Genomic DNA, 17,936 nt, shown 5'->3' on the forward strand with positions numbered 1-17,936 from the left:
GAAACTCACTACAGACTGATTCATTTGCCTCTCAGCATAACCATTATTGCTTGTCTCATTTTCAGTTCCTATAAGTGTATTCCTAGTATCACATGAGCTCACTCATCTAGGGGAAAAGATGAACAACATAGACTGAAGAACAAGAACAGCATCCATCAGACTGTCAGACCTCAGAGGGAAAGTAGGGGAGGGTGGGGACAAGGGAGATAGATCAACCAAAGGACTTGTGTGCTTGCATATGAGCCTAACCAATGATCACGGACAACTGGGGGTGGGGGGCTTGTGTGTGGGGGGGATTGGGAAGGGAACGGGGGGAGGGGGTTGAGGACAAATATTTGATACCTTAATCAATAAAGTAATTAAAAAAAAAAAAAAAAGAAGCCTCTGGCTCAGCGGAGGCTTCTGAAAGGCCTGGTGCCGGAGCAGACAGGCACCCAGCTCCCCCACTTTTGATGGTCCGCGGCCGCTGAGGGGGGCTACCCTGCTGTTGAGAGGCGCAGGGTCCCTCCAGGGACCCTCCAGGAGTCCCGCCCCCTGCGCCTCTCAACGGCCGCTGAGGGGGGCTGCCGCGGACACCTGGCTACCCTGCCATTGAGAGGCGCAGCTGGGTGTCCGCGGCAGGCCCCCTCAGCGGCCGCGGATCTGGCCGTTGAGAGGCACAGGGGGCGGGAGTCCCGCCCCCTGCGCCTCTCAACAGCAGGGTAGCCCCCCTCAGTAGCAGCGGATCCGTGCCTCTCAATGGCTGGATAGGCCACCCCGAGACCCACCCCCCAGCCTCCCGCCGCCCAATTGTGGGCGTAGCGGAGTGATGCTAATTTACATGTTACTCTATTATTAGATAGGATAGGGGGGTTTAACACACATCAATGCCCAGGCTCAAGCCAAATGTAGTGGGAATAGGTAGGTGCCTTTTAATGTCTTCCCAAATGATTCTCATGTTCATCTACAGTTGAGAACCATGTTCCTAAAGATAACTGGACCGCAGACTTAAAAGGACTAAATGCTGGACAAAGATTGAAGATAAAGACTTACTTTATCTCATATACAAATTCATGGAACCATGCAGCAAAACAAACTTGATATTTCATTCTGAGCACTTGCGCCTTGGTCTACTTAGACAATTTTATTCAAATTCCTGAGGTGAGGCTAATATAAATAGAGGCTACATGGTCCCAGCAATGAAGTTTAGAAGATTCACGGCCAGGAAGCCAATCACCCCACCAAACAAACAAATAATAAATAAATAACCAACCTCCTGGAATTTTTGGAGTATATGTTACCCAATGACTAGACTTTAAAATTTTCATTTATTAGGATATCCCAGTGCTTAGAACAGACCTTGACACAGAGCCCCAGCAAATATATATATACTTTTTGGTTAATCTTTACTGGAGGATATTTTTCCATTGACTTTTAGAGAGTGGAAGGGAGGGGGGAGAGACAGAGAGAAACATCAATGTGAGAGAGACACATTGATTGGTTACCTATTGCATGTGCCTGGGATTGAGCCTGCAACTGAGGAACATACCCTTGACCAGAATTGAACCCAGAACCCTTCAATCTGTGGTCTGATGCTCTAACCACTGAGCCCCCAACTAGGGCAGCACATATTTTTTAAATTGACAAACTAACAAGTATTTTGAGAAACTATTCCATGTACTCAGAGAGTTATTATATAAAAAATGTAGAGGTATAGAAAAATACAAAGACATTAATTTTAGATTAGACAGACAGATAATAGATTGAGGAGGGTGAGTCAATATTTACCATAACACACAGTGCCAGAAATCAGACAAAGTGACAGAAATCAGACAAATGGTTGCCTGCTGGGGTTCAGATTGATGGTAAAGGAGCATGAGGGAATTGGGGACATGATATTAATGCTCTATGTCTTCATTGCGGCGTTTAAGTTTGTAGAAACTTAAAATGGGTGCATTTCATTATATGTAACGTGTATCTTATATTAGTCTTCTAATGCTATAGAACAATATAGTGGCTGAAAACAACACTGATTTATGAGGTCACAGTTCTGTAGGTCATACATTGGTACCACGTGGCTTAGTTCTGCGCACAGGGTCTTCGCAGGCTAAAATCATGGTGTCAGCTGGGCTCTGTTCTCATCTGGATCTCAGGATCCTCTTCCGGCTTCACATGATTGTGGCATAACTCACTTCCTTGTGGCTGTATGACTGAAATCCCAGTTTCCTTACCTGCTGAAAACCAGGGCAAGCTCTACTTTAGAGCTCACGTCGCTGGCTGCATGGATCTGTAAATTCAGCAATGGCTGAACCTCTCTTCATCAAATCCGTGTCAGGCTTCAAATTTGTTTCTCTATGTAGAGTCCAGTTCCTTTTAGGAGTTCCTGACCTCAGTCATTTACATCTGCAAAATCCCCTTTACTGTAAATTATGACATAATAATGGGAGTGATGTCACACATTCACAGGTTCCATCCAGACTTAAGGGGAGATTATAAAGGAGTTAGTCATTGTGCTCATCTTAGAATTCTGCCTACTACATACCCAATCATGTTTATTACAAAAGTAGATTAATACATAGGAAGTTAAGGATGCATATGAAGTTAAGGATACTTGTATGTTGACCTTTAGCCACTCACTCCCATGCTCACATCTTGGAGCACATCATCATCTAGAATTGCTCCCCTTTTGAAATCTTAATCAGCGTCTGAGATATGGAATGCACATAGGCATTCTACTTGTCAATAGAAATGGAGCAACAACATGATCGGCAGGGCCAGGTGACAGAAAGGCTGAGCTACTCCTTCAAGCATTAATTTTACTATCATTACAGTTGACACATGTGCTTCTTTTTCATCCTACTGGGATCACATTCCAGTTGTCAGAAGAGAGTGTTTGGGAGGTGAGATTTACCAGCACTCCCTAACTACCTCTTACTTCTGACACCAGTGAGTGATCACTGGTGAATTCTCTTCAGTTGTTAAGAAATTTTCACTCTTAGTGTGCACACGTACACATGCGCCGATTGCAAAAAGATGCATTTCTGGATTTATGACCCAGTGCTAATGCAGATCCCGCTTTTTCTGTCAAGAAAAATAAATACTATATAATATTTATTGTATAGTCACAGATTCTAAAAATCAACATTTGGGAAAATTATCTAGCACTGTGGTTGTCACTCAGCTATTTTCAATTTATGCTTAGCAAACACTATAACAGTACAAAAGAAGGTACTATATTATTTCATGGACGTTATCAGGGAACACGGGTTACAGATCTCATTCACTTCACAATAGTTGTCTGTTTTAGGGAAGTGATTGCCTATTATATTTAGATCCATGAAATATTAATTGCATTTCAGTATTTTTATTAGAAAGAATGATAGAACCATAAGCACACTTGAATTTTCACAACTTAAAAACTCCAAATTCATCAGTAACCATTTTTAAACCCTTAGAAATATTTTTCCCTCAAAATACATGATGATGAGCTCATTTAAATGCTTTAGGTTAAATAACAGTAGTATTTATATTTAGTAAATTACATGGCAGCTTGTGATGTTATCATAATTTAAGAAATGAATCTTGATAAGTGATTTGTGCTTTTTATATACCCCTACATTTTATTAAATATAATTAGACTGTGTTCAAATATGAATATGATATTAAGACTCAGGATAAGTGACATGCCTTTCCCATTAGCATATTATTCAAATGATATAGGGCCTACTGCTTTTCTGGTCAGAATGATAGATAATGAGTTTGCACAAGCTAATTTGAAATTGGATCCTTAATTTTCATTCATTTAATTACAAAGCAGCATTATAAAATCCCTACTAAAATAGTTCACATAGCAGTCTGCAATAAGGAAGAAGCTTTTATGTGAAAACACATTGTATAAGCTTGGTCAGTCGCCAGCAGTGGTAGGATTGTGCTGAGCAAGTCATGGCATTATTAGAGGATGCTGGCATAAACAGAAATGCAGATCAGTAAATGAAATGGAGGATAGAAAGAAACCAATAAAGATGGTGTATTAAAAAAGTTGAATGTAGCTTATTGGAATCTGCATTTAATAGTTCAGTGTGAGTAAAGACCTGAGGAAATGACCTTTCATTTCAGTATAAAAGAAATGTAATTATAATTTATTCCAACTGTGCTCTTTTACAATAATATAGGATCATTTAGACTTGCCTGTGAAAATGGTTTTATTGATAGGCTGGCTCTAATGATAAATTAACTCTTCATAATACACAACATGTTGACTGATAGAGAACTTACAGAAATGAAGAGAAGACTTTTAAGAAGAGCCGCATCCTCGGGAGAATAAAACAATGAGTGAACTATACTAGTAAAAATAATCCAGCTTTTTATGATGGTTATATCTATTGCAAAACTCTGGCTTTGTAACAGAAATAGCATGACAATCAAAATTTCTTTTAAAAAATAAAATGAGCCCTGGCCAGAGTGTCTCAGTTGGTTGGCGAGTTGTCCTATATATAGGTCTCAGGTTTGAATCCCAGTCAGGGCACATACCCAGATTGCTGGTTCCATCCCTGGTTGGGGTGCCTATGAGAGGCAACTGATCAATGTTTCTCTCTCACGTTGATGTTTCCCCTTCTCTCCCTCTTCCTTCCCCTCACTCTAAAGTTAATAAAAGCATGTCCTCAGGTGAGATTTTAAAAAAACACACAAAACATGAAATGAATCTTAAAAACAACTTACCTGTTCAATTAATATAGTGGTATTTCATTTTCTAAAATAATTAAGGTATTATAATTATTATAATTAGATACTTTGCATGAAACAGGATTCATCTATACTAATAATAGAGGAATATGCAAATTGTCCAGGACGCTGTCACAGTAATGATTGAACAGCAGGCTGCATGGGGCAACCAGGTCTACGGTGGGGGGCAGTTGGGGGTGACCAGGCCAGCAGGGGGGCAGTTGGGGCAACCAGGTCAGTGGGGGGGGCAGTTGGGGGTGACCAGGCTCGCAGGGGTGGGCATTGAGGTGACCAGGCCGGCGGCGGGGGGCAGTTAGGGGTGATCAGGACAGCAGGCAGAGGTGGATAGGGGTGATCAGGATGGCAGCGGGGGCAGTTAGGGGTGATCAGGCAGGCAGGCAGGTGAGCAGTTAGGAGCCAGTGGTCCCGGATTGTGAGAGGGATGTCCGACTGCTGGTTTAGGCCCAATCCCTATGATCGGGCCTAAACCGGCAGTCAGATATCCCCCAAGGGGTCCTGGATTGGAGAGAGTGCTGGCTGGGCTGAGGGGACACACACACACACACACACACACACACACACACACACACACACCCGGTGCATGAATTTTGTGCACTGGGCCTCTAGTCCCTATATAATTGAATATGACATATGTCACGCATGTTAGTCATAACACTGATGGGAAGAGATGACTGGGGTCCCAAATTTTCAAATATTCAGATTCCATCAGGCAACTTGCTCCTTTATAAGGTTCCTGAGGAGTATATGGAACACACAGGAGACAATGGACAAGCAGACACTTCATTGTAACTAGAGCTATAGCCTCAGATCTTTATGTGGTCTCAGGTTAAACTGAGCAGACCATAAGTGAATGAAGGTGACTATTTACCTGACTCCCATCCTAACCTAGGGCCTAGACTAGAAGTCAGAAGAGTGGCTTCCTAGCTCTTTTTCCAGGAACCACTCCCTGGCTTGACCCTTCCTTTCCCTCCACTTTCAGGTCTTACACTCTGATAATGAGAGGAAGGACAAAGAGAAAATCTTCTTAGAAAAACATGGAGTAGAACTTGCTTAAACTACTTCCTCTGACCCAGACACTGACCTTATGCTCACTTGGCTTTATATAAAAAAGAGTATGAGGCAGATCACGACGTGAAGAAGGCTCATCTTACCACAACTCCCACATATGAGCACACCTGAAGCTTGAACTTTTGTTGTTGTTGTTGTTGTTAATCCTTACCTGAGGATATTTTTCCATTGATTTTTAGAGATAGTGGAAGGGGGGGGGGAGAGACAGAGAGATAGAAACATCTATGTGAGAGAGACACATCACTTGGTTGCTCCCACAAACCTCAACCAGGGCCAGGGATGGAGCTTACAACTGAGTTTATGTACTCTTGACCAGAACTGAATCTGGACTCTTCAGTCCACAGGCCAACACTCTATCTATTGAGCCAAACCGACCAGGGCTGAAGCTTGAAATTTTATTTTTTTGTTTCTCACAGCAAAAACTCAACTCAAATTATGAGTTCTTTACCTTTGTTAGAGTTGATTCTTCTACAAGATAGAGTTGTTGGGGGCAATATTTGACCTTTCCCAGCAGTTAGAATGTGCCACTAACAATAATTAGGACAAAAAGTAAACAACAATTAGACACTTCTTGTTGGAGTTAATCTTCTTAATTCAGGGATACAAATCCTACCCTAACACTACATTGACTTGGTGCATATAAAGTAGTAGGAACTGAAGTGTTTTAGGTCTGTCTCCATTCCCATCACCTAATTCTATAAAATAAAAGCCTAATATGCTAAGTGTCCGGTTGTCTGTTCAACCAATCAAATTGTAATATGCTAATGATATGCTAAGGCTGCTCAACCACTCCCTATGATGTGCACTGACCACAGGGGGCAGACAGTTGACCAGTAGGTTAGCTTGCTGCTGGGGTCCGGCCGATTGGAACTGAGTGAGATGGGCCGGACATGCCATGGAGCCCTCCTGCAGTCCCTTCCCAGCTGGCCAGCCTTCTGCATCCCTCCCCGGCCCTGATCGTGCACTATTGGGGTCCCTTGGCCTGGCCTTCACCCTCTTGCAATCCAGGAACCCTTGGGGGATGTCAGAGAGCTGGTTTTGGCCTAATCCTGCAGGCCAGGCCAAGGGACCCCACTGGTGCATGAATTCTTGCACGGGGCCTTTAGTATAATAATAATGATACAACTATCATATTGCAAGAAATCCATTGGCCATCCAACCACAATACATTTGACTCAGGTAATATAAGGGGTTAACAATAATTCTCTATATATTTGCATAGCAATATACAATTTCCTAATGCTTTCTCAGTCAATTACTATCTTTTAGCTAAACCACTTTGTGAAGCAAATCAGGCAGACTTTATCTCCGGACTGGCAGCTATTAATCAAAAGGTGCAAACTTCTGGTGTTAAATGGCTCTAGTTATTTCTATAAAAATCATCAATCTATTTTTTCAATATAAACATATACACATGATAATACATGTTTGAAAAAATATCAATTTATTGATTGGTATGTTCAGCTTTTAAAGAGCTAGTTCTGCAGATAATCTAGTATTCAAGATAAACACATTACAGAAAAAACAAATAAAAAATACTATGATAAATATTGTAAGAGATGTAGACAGGATATAAAATACATGTTAAAAAGAGGAGCTGCTATTCTGAGGGAGAAGGAATTACTATATGGAAGAGGTAGGATTTAAGGAGAAACTTGAAATACATTGTATATGTAATCTGTCATCAGTTGAAATCACAAATATAGTTTAACCCAATAATTTTCAATATGTGGTTTGGGGATCAGCAATATCAGAATCACCTGGGAACATGTTAGAAATGCAAATTATCAAGCCCCACCCAAACTTAATAAATTATAAACTCTAGGGATAAGGCCCAGCAATGTATGATTTAACAACCCTTCACGTGATTCTGATGCATGCTAGAGTTTGAAGACCACTGGACTAATCCTATATAATAAAAGCCTAATATGCAAATTGTCCCCTGGGGCGGTCGTTCTATCGCTCGCTATGACGTGGGGCTGCAACCCCTCACCAGCTACCTGGAGGGGGGGAGGTGATGGGTTTGGAGGTGAGGTAAGAATGCAGGGTGTCCTCTGAGCTCACTCTCACTCCCCTGGGACGCTAGGGCTCACGCACCGGCGAAGCACCTGCTCTCAGGTGCCGGGCACCCACGAGGAGCTTGCCCTGCACCTGCGTAGCCTCTTCCAGGTGAACCAGGCTGCAGTTGCTGGGACTGCAGGGGCCAGTTGGGTTCCCTATGGGTTCGCGCAGGAGCCAGTTTGCGAGGCCGGCCAGGAGAGAACGTGCTGCCCGCCTGGCTTCCATGCAGTGCCATTGGGTGGCCCAGAGGCCCACACTGCACCCCGGCCTGCTACCTCTGACCGTGCTCACCACATCTCTGGCTGGGGACTTGGGCGCCGTGACTCAGGCGGAGGGGGGCGCGCGGAGGCCTGGGGCCCAGGTGCTGTCCAGGGCCCAGAGGTCAGCTGGGACCTGTCCTTCCACACCAGACGCTAGCGCTTTGATCATAGGCCAGGCCTAGGGACCGCACCCATGCACGAATTTCATGCACCGGGCCTCTAGTCCTATAAAATAAAAGCATAATATGCTAAGTGTCCGACCTATCCGTCGACCATTCGGTCGACCTCTCGACCAGTAGCAATGATGCACACTGACCACCAGGGGGCAGACTCTCCAACTGGTAGGTTAGCTTGCTGCTGGGGTCCGGCTGATCAGGACTGGGTGAAAGGGCTGGACATGCCCTGGAGCCCTCCCATGGTCCCTCCCTGGCCAGCTGGCCAACCTCCCACTGTCCCTCCCCAGCTGGCTGGCCCCCATTGGCCCTGATCAGGACTGGGCGAGATGACCCCGATTGGACCCAATTGCCAGCCAGGCCAAGGGAACCCACCCATGCACGAATTCATGCACTGGGTCTCTAGTTAATCAATAAGCCTATATTTATTGATTGACTTATGTGCAAAGTGCTAAATAGGCACTCGGGGAATAGAAATAATTATAAAATACAGATCTTATCATTTAAAATGTTCCAATTGATTTAGAATAGTCATCATAACAGAAACAGTATAAAAAAAACCTAAAGCCTGGCCAAGGTGGCTCAGTAGTTGAGCTTCAATCATGAACCTAGAGGTCGCAGGTTCAATTCCCAGTACAGCCATATGCCCGGGTTGAGGGTTTGATTTCCAGTAGGGGGCATATAGGAGGCAGCTGATTGATGTTTCTCTCTCATAGATGTTTCTGTCTCTCTATCCCTCTGCTTTCCCATTTCTCTAAAATAAGTAAAAACATTTAAAAAAAAGAAACCTAAAACACAAAGTTGTTGATAGGGCCCAAAGAATTCACAGTGACAGGTAGAGATTGCAGAGAAATCTCTAGTAATAGAAAGTTCTAAAGTATACAAAGGGGGGTGGACTATAGTAATATACACCTAGTAGAAAATTCCAAGGTATGCAAAGCGAGGGGGGAATATAGTAATATACACCTCCTCCCTTTTGTCAACATGGACATTATCATTCCCTTGGTCCAGATGGCAATCAGTCAAACAAGCTAAAACACAGCTACAGCCCAGCCAGTGCAGCTCAGTGGTTGAGCATTGACCCATGAACCAGGAGGTCACAGTTTCATTCCAGGTCAGGGCACATGCCCGGTTTTGGGCTCAATTCCCAGTGGGGAGGAGGGTGTGCAGGAGGCAGCCTATCTTTACACTGAGTGACCAGATTATTATGATCTCTGAACGCATAATAATCTGGCCACTCAGTGTATATCCTATATAATTAAAGGTTAATATGCAAACAAATTGTCCCCTCGACCAGGAGTTTGACCAGCAGGCAGGCTGGCCAACCACTCATGTCCCCTCCCCCTGGCCAGGCTGGCCGGACCCCAACCATGCACGAATTCATGAACCGGGCCTCTAATATATACTGAGTAGCCAGATTATTATGCATTCAGAGATCATAATAATCTGGCCACTCAGTGTAATTCTCTTTCACCATTGGTGTTTCTATCTTTCTCTCCCTCTCCCTTCCTCTCTCTGAAATCAATAAAAACATTTTTTAAAAAAAACTGAATACAATTCAGTTCATAAGTCAGGATTTAGGGAACAATAAAACAAATAGACACAAATGGACACTTTATCCTGTTTTAAGATTATTGAGCTTCTTGAATGTGTAAATCTACAGTTTTCATCAATTTTGGAAAATGTTGGGCCATTATTTCTTCAAAAAAAATGTATTCCTCCCCCTTCACCCATTTAGGACTCCAATTACAAGTATTCTAGACTGCTTGATATTGTCACTGCTTGACATGGTCACCGAGCCTCCTTTCGCCTCTTTTAGTCTTTTTTTCTTTCTCTGTGCTTCAGTTTGCATAGTTTCTATTACTATGTCTTCAAATTTACTGATCTAATGCTGTTAATTCTACCTAATGAAATTTCACTTCAGATATTGTATTTTTAATCTCTAGAAGTTCCATTTGGTCTTTTTTACATCTTCCATTTCTCTTTGCATTATGTTTATTTTTTCCTTTACGTCCTTAAGTGTATGGAACATAAATATTATAGATGTTTTAACGTACTTGTTTGCAAATTCCATTATCTCTTATTTCAGCATCTGTTTTCCTGCTTATGGGTCACATTTTCCCGCTTCTTCACATGTCTAGTAATTATTTTACTGAATGCTGGACATTTTTAATTTCAGGTTGTTGAGTTATAGATTTTGTAGTATTCTGTTATAGAGCATAGGACTTTATTCTGTTAGGCAGTTAAGCAACATGATGATAATTTTTAATGCATTTGAAGCTTGTTTTTAAGCTTTTTTTTTTTTAGCTCTACTATAAGGTATGAGCTTCTGAGAGCACTACTAAACACCCTGGACATTCAACAATGTCTATCCATTCTGGTCAGTTAGAACAAAAATGATGCCCGGCCATATGTTAACTCTTGAAACTGCTTGGCTTACAATAATTGTTCTTTCCCTAAGTTTTTCTTTGCCTAACCTGATGGAATATCACCTTACATATTCATAGACTAGTTTTAGCCAAAGATTTAAGGAGACACCTATGTAGATTTCTGGAGCTATTTCTCCAAGTAGCGCCCTTGACAGTACTCAGAAATTCTAGTTGCATTGGCCTCCCTGAATTCTGACCTCCTCAGCTCAGTGAGATTCCCTTTCCTTGTGCTACTGTATAGAAAGTGTCTTCACCATAAAGTCAAGGTCATTGTAGGGCTCACTTAATTTATTTCCCTCTTCTCGGGGATCAAAATACTGCACAGTCTATTGCCCAATATCTGAAAACAGTTGTTTCATATATTTTGTGCTTCTTTCTAGTTGTTTATGGCAGGAAGGCAAGTCCCACAGGAGACATCCTTCATGGATGGATGCAGAAGTCCTCAAAATGCCTCCTATAAAAACATGTAAAAAAAAAAAAAAAAAAACAGAACCATAACAAAAAAGTCTTAAGGATGGGAGCTGAGAAAGATGTAATAAAATATATTTGGTAAACATCTTTTGGCATACATAGTTTACCACTGAACCATGGCTAGTTTTTAAGGTGTTCTGACCCCTAAGTAACTGGACATTCCATATGCACAAACATTAATAAATAGTTGATGTACACATTCAGTGATTTCAAGGGTTGCCTAATTTTTTTTCCTTATCAAGTCAAATGCAACATTTGCATTATCTGTAGATTTTTCTGTTCTTTTTGAGAATGGCCTTTTCAGTATATGAATAAGGTATACTTATAAAGAATTTCAAAACAATTCAGAAATACAGTAAAAAAAAAAAAAGAGTGAAAACAAAATCTCTCACTCTCTCTTATTGACTGTTAACCATTTGGTATATATATCTATATCTCCATATCACAAAAGTAGATTTCTCTACCACTGTCCAGTCCCACTGAAGAAGCAGTGACAGGAGTTTCCCTATTATACCACCATCACCCCCCTGTTTTGAGGGACTTACCAGAGTCTTGGGCTATTGCCAAGGAGAAGCATTTACAAGGCACAGTTTGGATGGGACCCAGAAAAGCTCCGATCCTACTCCTGCTGGATGAGCAGCAGTAAGGACCACTGGCAGATCTTAAAGGAAAGTTGTACCTCACAGCTAAAAGATGACATGGCTCCTTGACATGGTTATATGCTCTCTTGACTGGTGATTAATGTTTTCTGGTATCAATTTAGCCTTCATTTGGCTCCTGGATGGAGGCTACCAATAAAGTTCTGCATACCCCTCGATGCCAATTCCTTGCTGTCATCTATATCGCCCTAGGTCTGGTCTTTTTGTCTCTAGCTTATGACCACCTTCAAGGACTTTTCCTTTACTACCTGCAAACACATTCACTTCTACACTGTAATCTAATCTCTTCCCAGGACTGGGGTGGAGTGGGTAGAGAGGGTCCTTTCTTCTAATATCTTTTTGTAAGCTTTGAACATAACCAACTCTATATTCTGTTTTCTAGAGGGCCTTCCCTTTTGTTTCTCCACATACTTGTTTGGAAGCAAAAAACAAAATGAAATAAAACAACAAAGAATGTATTTTAATTCTTTCCCTTTTAATTCTTACAATAACTATGCTTATTTACCTCCAAGCCAGGCAGGTGACTGTGACTGACAAGGGCAAGGGTCAGGAAGTTCAGAAAGTAAAAGAAAGGAAGAAAAATCACAAGAATAAAGTTCAAGGTTATATGCTGCATCCTTACAAGCCAATGCATGCATGTAGCAATGCTGCATAATATTAACATATTATTATACTGTGTAAATGACTATAATATAGTGAAGCAGACTCTTACTGATGCACACAATGAAAGAAAACCACCTTGAATCTGCTCAAGCTTTAAATAGCACTTATTTATTTATTTCTGTAGGAAAATTTTCTGAAAGTAGAAATGCTGGATCAAAGGATATGTATTATTTAAATTTCAAAGAAAATATCAAATTGCCTTTCATAAAGATTATACCAATCTATACTTTTACTAGTATAAAAGTATATGAGATTGTCAACACTAGATATTAATAATTATATCAATATTTGCCAATGTAATAGGTCTAAATTAGATTAAAATATCTACTTTATAAAAATTCTATTTTTACAATTAACAGGTTGAAGATATTTCCATATATAGATAAATTCATTGTACTTCTTCCATTAATTGTCTGTTCATATCCTTTGTGCATACTTGATTTGGATGTTATTATTTTATTTATTAATATGTAGCAGCTGTATATATGTATTGTACAGATATCAACCCTTTAGATGTTATATGTAGCCTATATATTGCACATTTTTTTCTAGTTTGATATTTGCATTTTAGCATTATTTACAAAGTGTTTTATTTTTATTTTTTGCTATGCAGAGATTAATCCATTTAAGAAATATGTATGGAGATCCTACTATGTGCAAACCACTAGTCTGAGTTAGAGGGACATGGAGGTGATCAAGACAGACAAGGTCCCTGCATGCAGGGTGCTTACATCCTAATGGAGAAGCAGGAAAATAACTAAACAAGAGATGTACAGTTGTATGATAATGAAAATAAACTGGTGACAAGAAGTAAATGGGAAAGAATGGTCAGTTAAGGTTCTTGTGAGGAGATGACATTTGAGTAAAACCTGAAAGATAAAAATGAGACAAATAAAGCACATGGGCAATGGAGGTTAGGGAAAAGTTTGTGTGGGGGAATAACAGCAGTCCAAATGAGCAAAAGCAGGAAAGGATTTAGGATGTTCAAGCACAAAAAGAAAAGCATGGTCACAGCCTAGTGAGGAACAAGGAATAAGATATGAATGGGGTTGTAGAGGCGGGTAGGGCCAGATGAGACAAGATCTTGTTTTATTCCAAGAGCAACAGATGGTCACTGGAGAGATTTAGGGTGAAGTGGTATGATTTGATTTATGTTCTTAAAGATCATTTATTTTAGTTATACAAAAAATAAATTGGAAAGGGAAAAATGTACAAACAAAAAGAAGGCAACCCTTGCACTAGTCTGGACCAGAGATTATAGTGCCTTAGATTATGGGAGTGGCCATAGAAAATAAAAGTGGGAAGGGCAATTTTTAGACAATCCAATTTGCTTTTCTATCCCCTCTTCCCACACATAATATATCTCTTTTTTTTTCTCTCAGTTTATTTATTTATTATTTATTTATTTTTTATTATAGTACATATGTCTCCTTTTTTCCCCAATTGACCTTCCCCCGGCCTCCCCTACCCCCTCCCCGCTCCCCCCCCCCCCCCCCCCCCGGCTCCCAGCACATGCACTCACCACCACCCCAGTGTCTTGCGTCTATTGGTTATGCTTATATGCATGCATACAAATCCTTCGGTTGAACTCTTACCTCCCCCCCTCCAACCCTCCACAGCCTTCCTGCTGTAATTTGACAGTCTGTTCGATGAATCTCTGCCTCTGTATCTATCTTTTTGTTCATTGGGTTATAATATTCTTTATTATCCATAAATGAGTGAGAACATGTGGTATTTTTCTTTCACTGACTGGCTTATTTTACTTAGCATAATGCTCTCCAGTTCCATCCATGCTGCTACAAATAGTAAGAATTCCTTCTTTTTTATATCAGCGTAGTATTCCATTGTGTAGATGTACCATAGTTTTCTAATCCACTCATTAGCTGATGGGCATTTAGGCTGTTTCCAAATTTTAGCTATTGTAAATTGTGTTGCTATGAACATAGGGGTGCATATATCCTTTCTGATTGGTGTTTCTGTTTTCTTGGGATATATTCCTAGAAGTGGTATTACCGGGTCAAATTGCATTTCCATTTTTAACTTTTTGAGGAAACTCCATACTGTTTTCCACAGTAGCTGCACCAGTCTGCATTCCCACCAGCAGTGAAGAAGGGTTCCATTTTCTCCACATTCTTGCCAGCACTTGTCATTTGCTGATGATAGCCATTCTGACAGGTGTGAGGTGGTACCTCATTGTTGTTTTGATTTGCATCTCTCAGATGATTAGTGACTTTGAGTATGTTTTTATGTGTCTCTTGGCTTTCTGAATGTCCTCTTTCAAAAAGTGTCTATTTAGGTCCTTTGCCCATTTTTTTGATTGGGTTGTTTATCTTCCTTTTGTTAAGTTGTATGAGTTCTCTGTAAATGTTGGATATTAAATCTTTATCGGAGATAACATTGGCAAATATGTTCTCCCATGCAGTGGGCTTTCATGTTTTGTTGATGGCTTCTTTTGCAGTGCAGAAGCTTTTTACTTTGATGTAGTCCCATTTGTTTATTTTCTCCTTAGTCTCTCTTACCCTAGGATCTGTGTCTGTGAAGATATTGCTACGACATATGTCTGCAGTTTTGCTGCCTATGGAGTCCTGTAGGATTTCTATGGTTTACCATCTTACATTCAAGTCCTTTAGCCATTTTGGGTTTGTTTTTGTGTATGGTGTAAGTTGGTGATGTAGTTTCATTTTTTTTTTTTGCATATATCTGACCAAATTTCCCAGCACCATTTGACTCCATTGTATGCGCTTGCCTCCTTTGTCAAATATTAATTAACTATAATGGCTTGGGTCAATTTCTGAGTCCTCTATTCTGTTCCATTGGTCTATATGTCTGTTCTTGTGCCAGTACCAGGCAGTTTTGCGAACTGTGGCTTGGTAATAAAGCTTGATATCTGGTATTGTGATCCCTCCAACTTTGTTCTTCTTTCTCATGATAGCTGTGGCTATTCAGGGTCTTTTTTTTATTCAAGATGAATTTTTGGAGAGTTTGTTCTAGATCTTTGAAATATGCCATTGGTATTTTAATAGGGATTGCATTGAATCTATAGATTACTTTAGGAAGTAAGGACATTTTAATGATGTTGATTCTACCAATCCATGAACATGGTATGTTCTTCCATTTGTTTATGTATTCCTCTATCTCTTTTTTCAATGTCCTGTAGTTTTCCAAGTATAGGTATTTTGTGTCCTTAGTTAAGTTTATTCCTAGATATCTTAATTTTTTTTGCTGCAATGGTAAATGGGATTGTTTTTTAAATTTCTCTTTCTGTGAGTTCATTATTGGGGTATAAAAAGGCCATAGATTTCTGGGTGTTAATTTTGTATCCTGCTACATTGCCAAATTCATTTATTAGGTCTAGTAGTTTTTTGATGGAGTCTTTGGGGTTTTCTATGTATAGTATTATGTCATCTGCAAATAAAGACAGTTTTACTTCTTCTTTTCCAATTTGGATGCCGTTTATTTCTTCTTCTTGTCTGATCACTATGGCTAGTACTTCTAGTACTATGTTGAACAGGAGTGGTGAAAGTGGGCATCCTTGTCTTGTTCCTTTTCTTAGGGGAAATAGGTTTAGTTTTTGCCCATTGAGTATGATGTTGGCTGTAGGTTTGTCATATAGGGCTTTTATTATGTTGAGATATGATCCCTCTATTCCCACCTTGCTGAGCGATTTTATCAAGAAAGGGTGTTGGATTTTGTCAAATGCTTTTTCTGCATCAATTGATATGATTATGTGATTTTTGTCTCTCAGTTTGTTTATGCAATGTATCATATTTATTGATTTGTGGATATTGTACCGTACTTGCATCCCAGGAATAAATCCCACTTGGTAATAGTTTATGATCTTTCTAATGCATTGCTGAATCACATTTGCTATTTTGTTGAGGATTTTAGCATCTGTGTTCATCAAGGATATTGGCCTGTAGTTCTCTTTTTTTGTGGTGTCTTTATCTGGTTTTGGGATTAAGGTAATGCTGGCTTCATAGAAAGACCTTGGAAGTGTGCCTTCCTCTTGAATTTTTTTTGGAATAGTCTGAGGAGGATAGGTTTTAGTTCTTCTTTGAATGTTTGGTAGAACTCCCCTGTAAAGCCTTATGGCCCAGGGCTTTTGATTGCTGGAAGATTTTTGATCGCTGTTTCAATTTCTTCGGTAATTATTGGCCTATTCAGGTTTTTTCATTCTTCTTGGTTGAGTTTTGGGAGCTTGTATTTTTCTAAGAATATGTCCATTTCATCTAGGTTGTCCATTTTGTTGGAACAGAGTTGTTCATAGTATTTTTTAATATATTTTCTTTATTTTTTACAGAGAGGAAGGGAGAGGGATTGAGAGTTAGAAACACTGATGAGAGAGAAACATCAGCTGCCTCCTGCACACTTCCTACTGGGGATGTGCCCGCAACCAAGGTACATGCCCTTGACCAGAATCGAACCTGGGACCCCTCAGTCCACAGGCTGACACTCTATCCTCTGAGCCAAACTGGTCACTGCCATAGTATTTTTTCATAATTGTTTGTATTTCTGTGGGATCAGTTGTTACTTCACTTTTTTCAAGTCTGATTTTGTTTATATGGGTCCTCTCTCTTTGACTCTTGTTGAGCCTGGCTAGAGGTTCATCAATCTTGTTTATCCTTTCAAAAAATCAGCTCTTGGTTTTGTTGATCTTTTGTGTTGTTTTTGGTTTATTTATTTATTTATTTTTGGTCTCTATGTCGTTTATCTCTGCTCTGATCTTTATTATTTCCTTACTTCTGCTTAAGCTGGGCTTTTCTTGTTGCTCTTTCTAATTCTTTGAGTTGTTGAGTTAGATGATTTATTACCATTGTTTCTTGTTTTTTGAGGTAGGCCTGTAGAGCTATGAACTTCCCTCTCAGGACTGCTTTCACTGTGTCCCATAGATTTTGGATTGTTGTGTTTTCATTGTCATTTGTTGCCATGATGCTTTTTATTTCTTCTTTGATCTCTTTGGCAACCCAGTCATTGTTTAATAGCATGCTATTTAGCCTCCAGGTGTTTGATTTTTTTAATTGTTTTTATTGTAGTTGATTTCTAGTTTTATGTCATTGTGATCTGAAAAGATGCTTGATATGATTTCAATCCTCTTGAATTTGGAGAGACTTTGCCTGTGTCCCAATATATGGTCTATCTTTGAAAATGACCCATGTGCACTTGAGAAGAATGTGTATTCTGTGACTTTGGGGTGAAATGTTCTGAAGATGTCAATTAATTCCATCTGATCTAGTGTGTCATTTAGGATTGCTGTTTCTTTGATTTTTTGTTTAGAGGATTTGTCCAATGGTATTAGTGGGGTATTAAAGTTCCCTACTATGACTGTATTGCTGTCAATCTCTCCCTTGATATCCTCCAGAAGTTTTTTTATGTATTTGGGTGCTCCTGTATTGGGTGCGTATATGTTTACCAGAGTTATATCTTCTTGTT

Source organism: Eptesicus fuscus, chromosome 1 (assembly GCF_027574615.1).
Source record: "Eptesicus fuscus isolate TK198812 chromosome 1, DD_ASM_mEF_20220401, whole genome shotgun sequence".
Classification (NCBI taxonomy): Eukaryota; Metazoa; Chordata; class Mammalia; order Chiroptera; family Vespertilionidae; genus Eptesicus; species Eptesicus fuscus.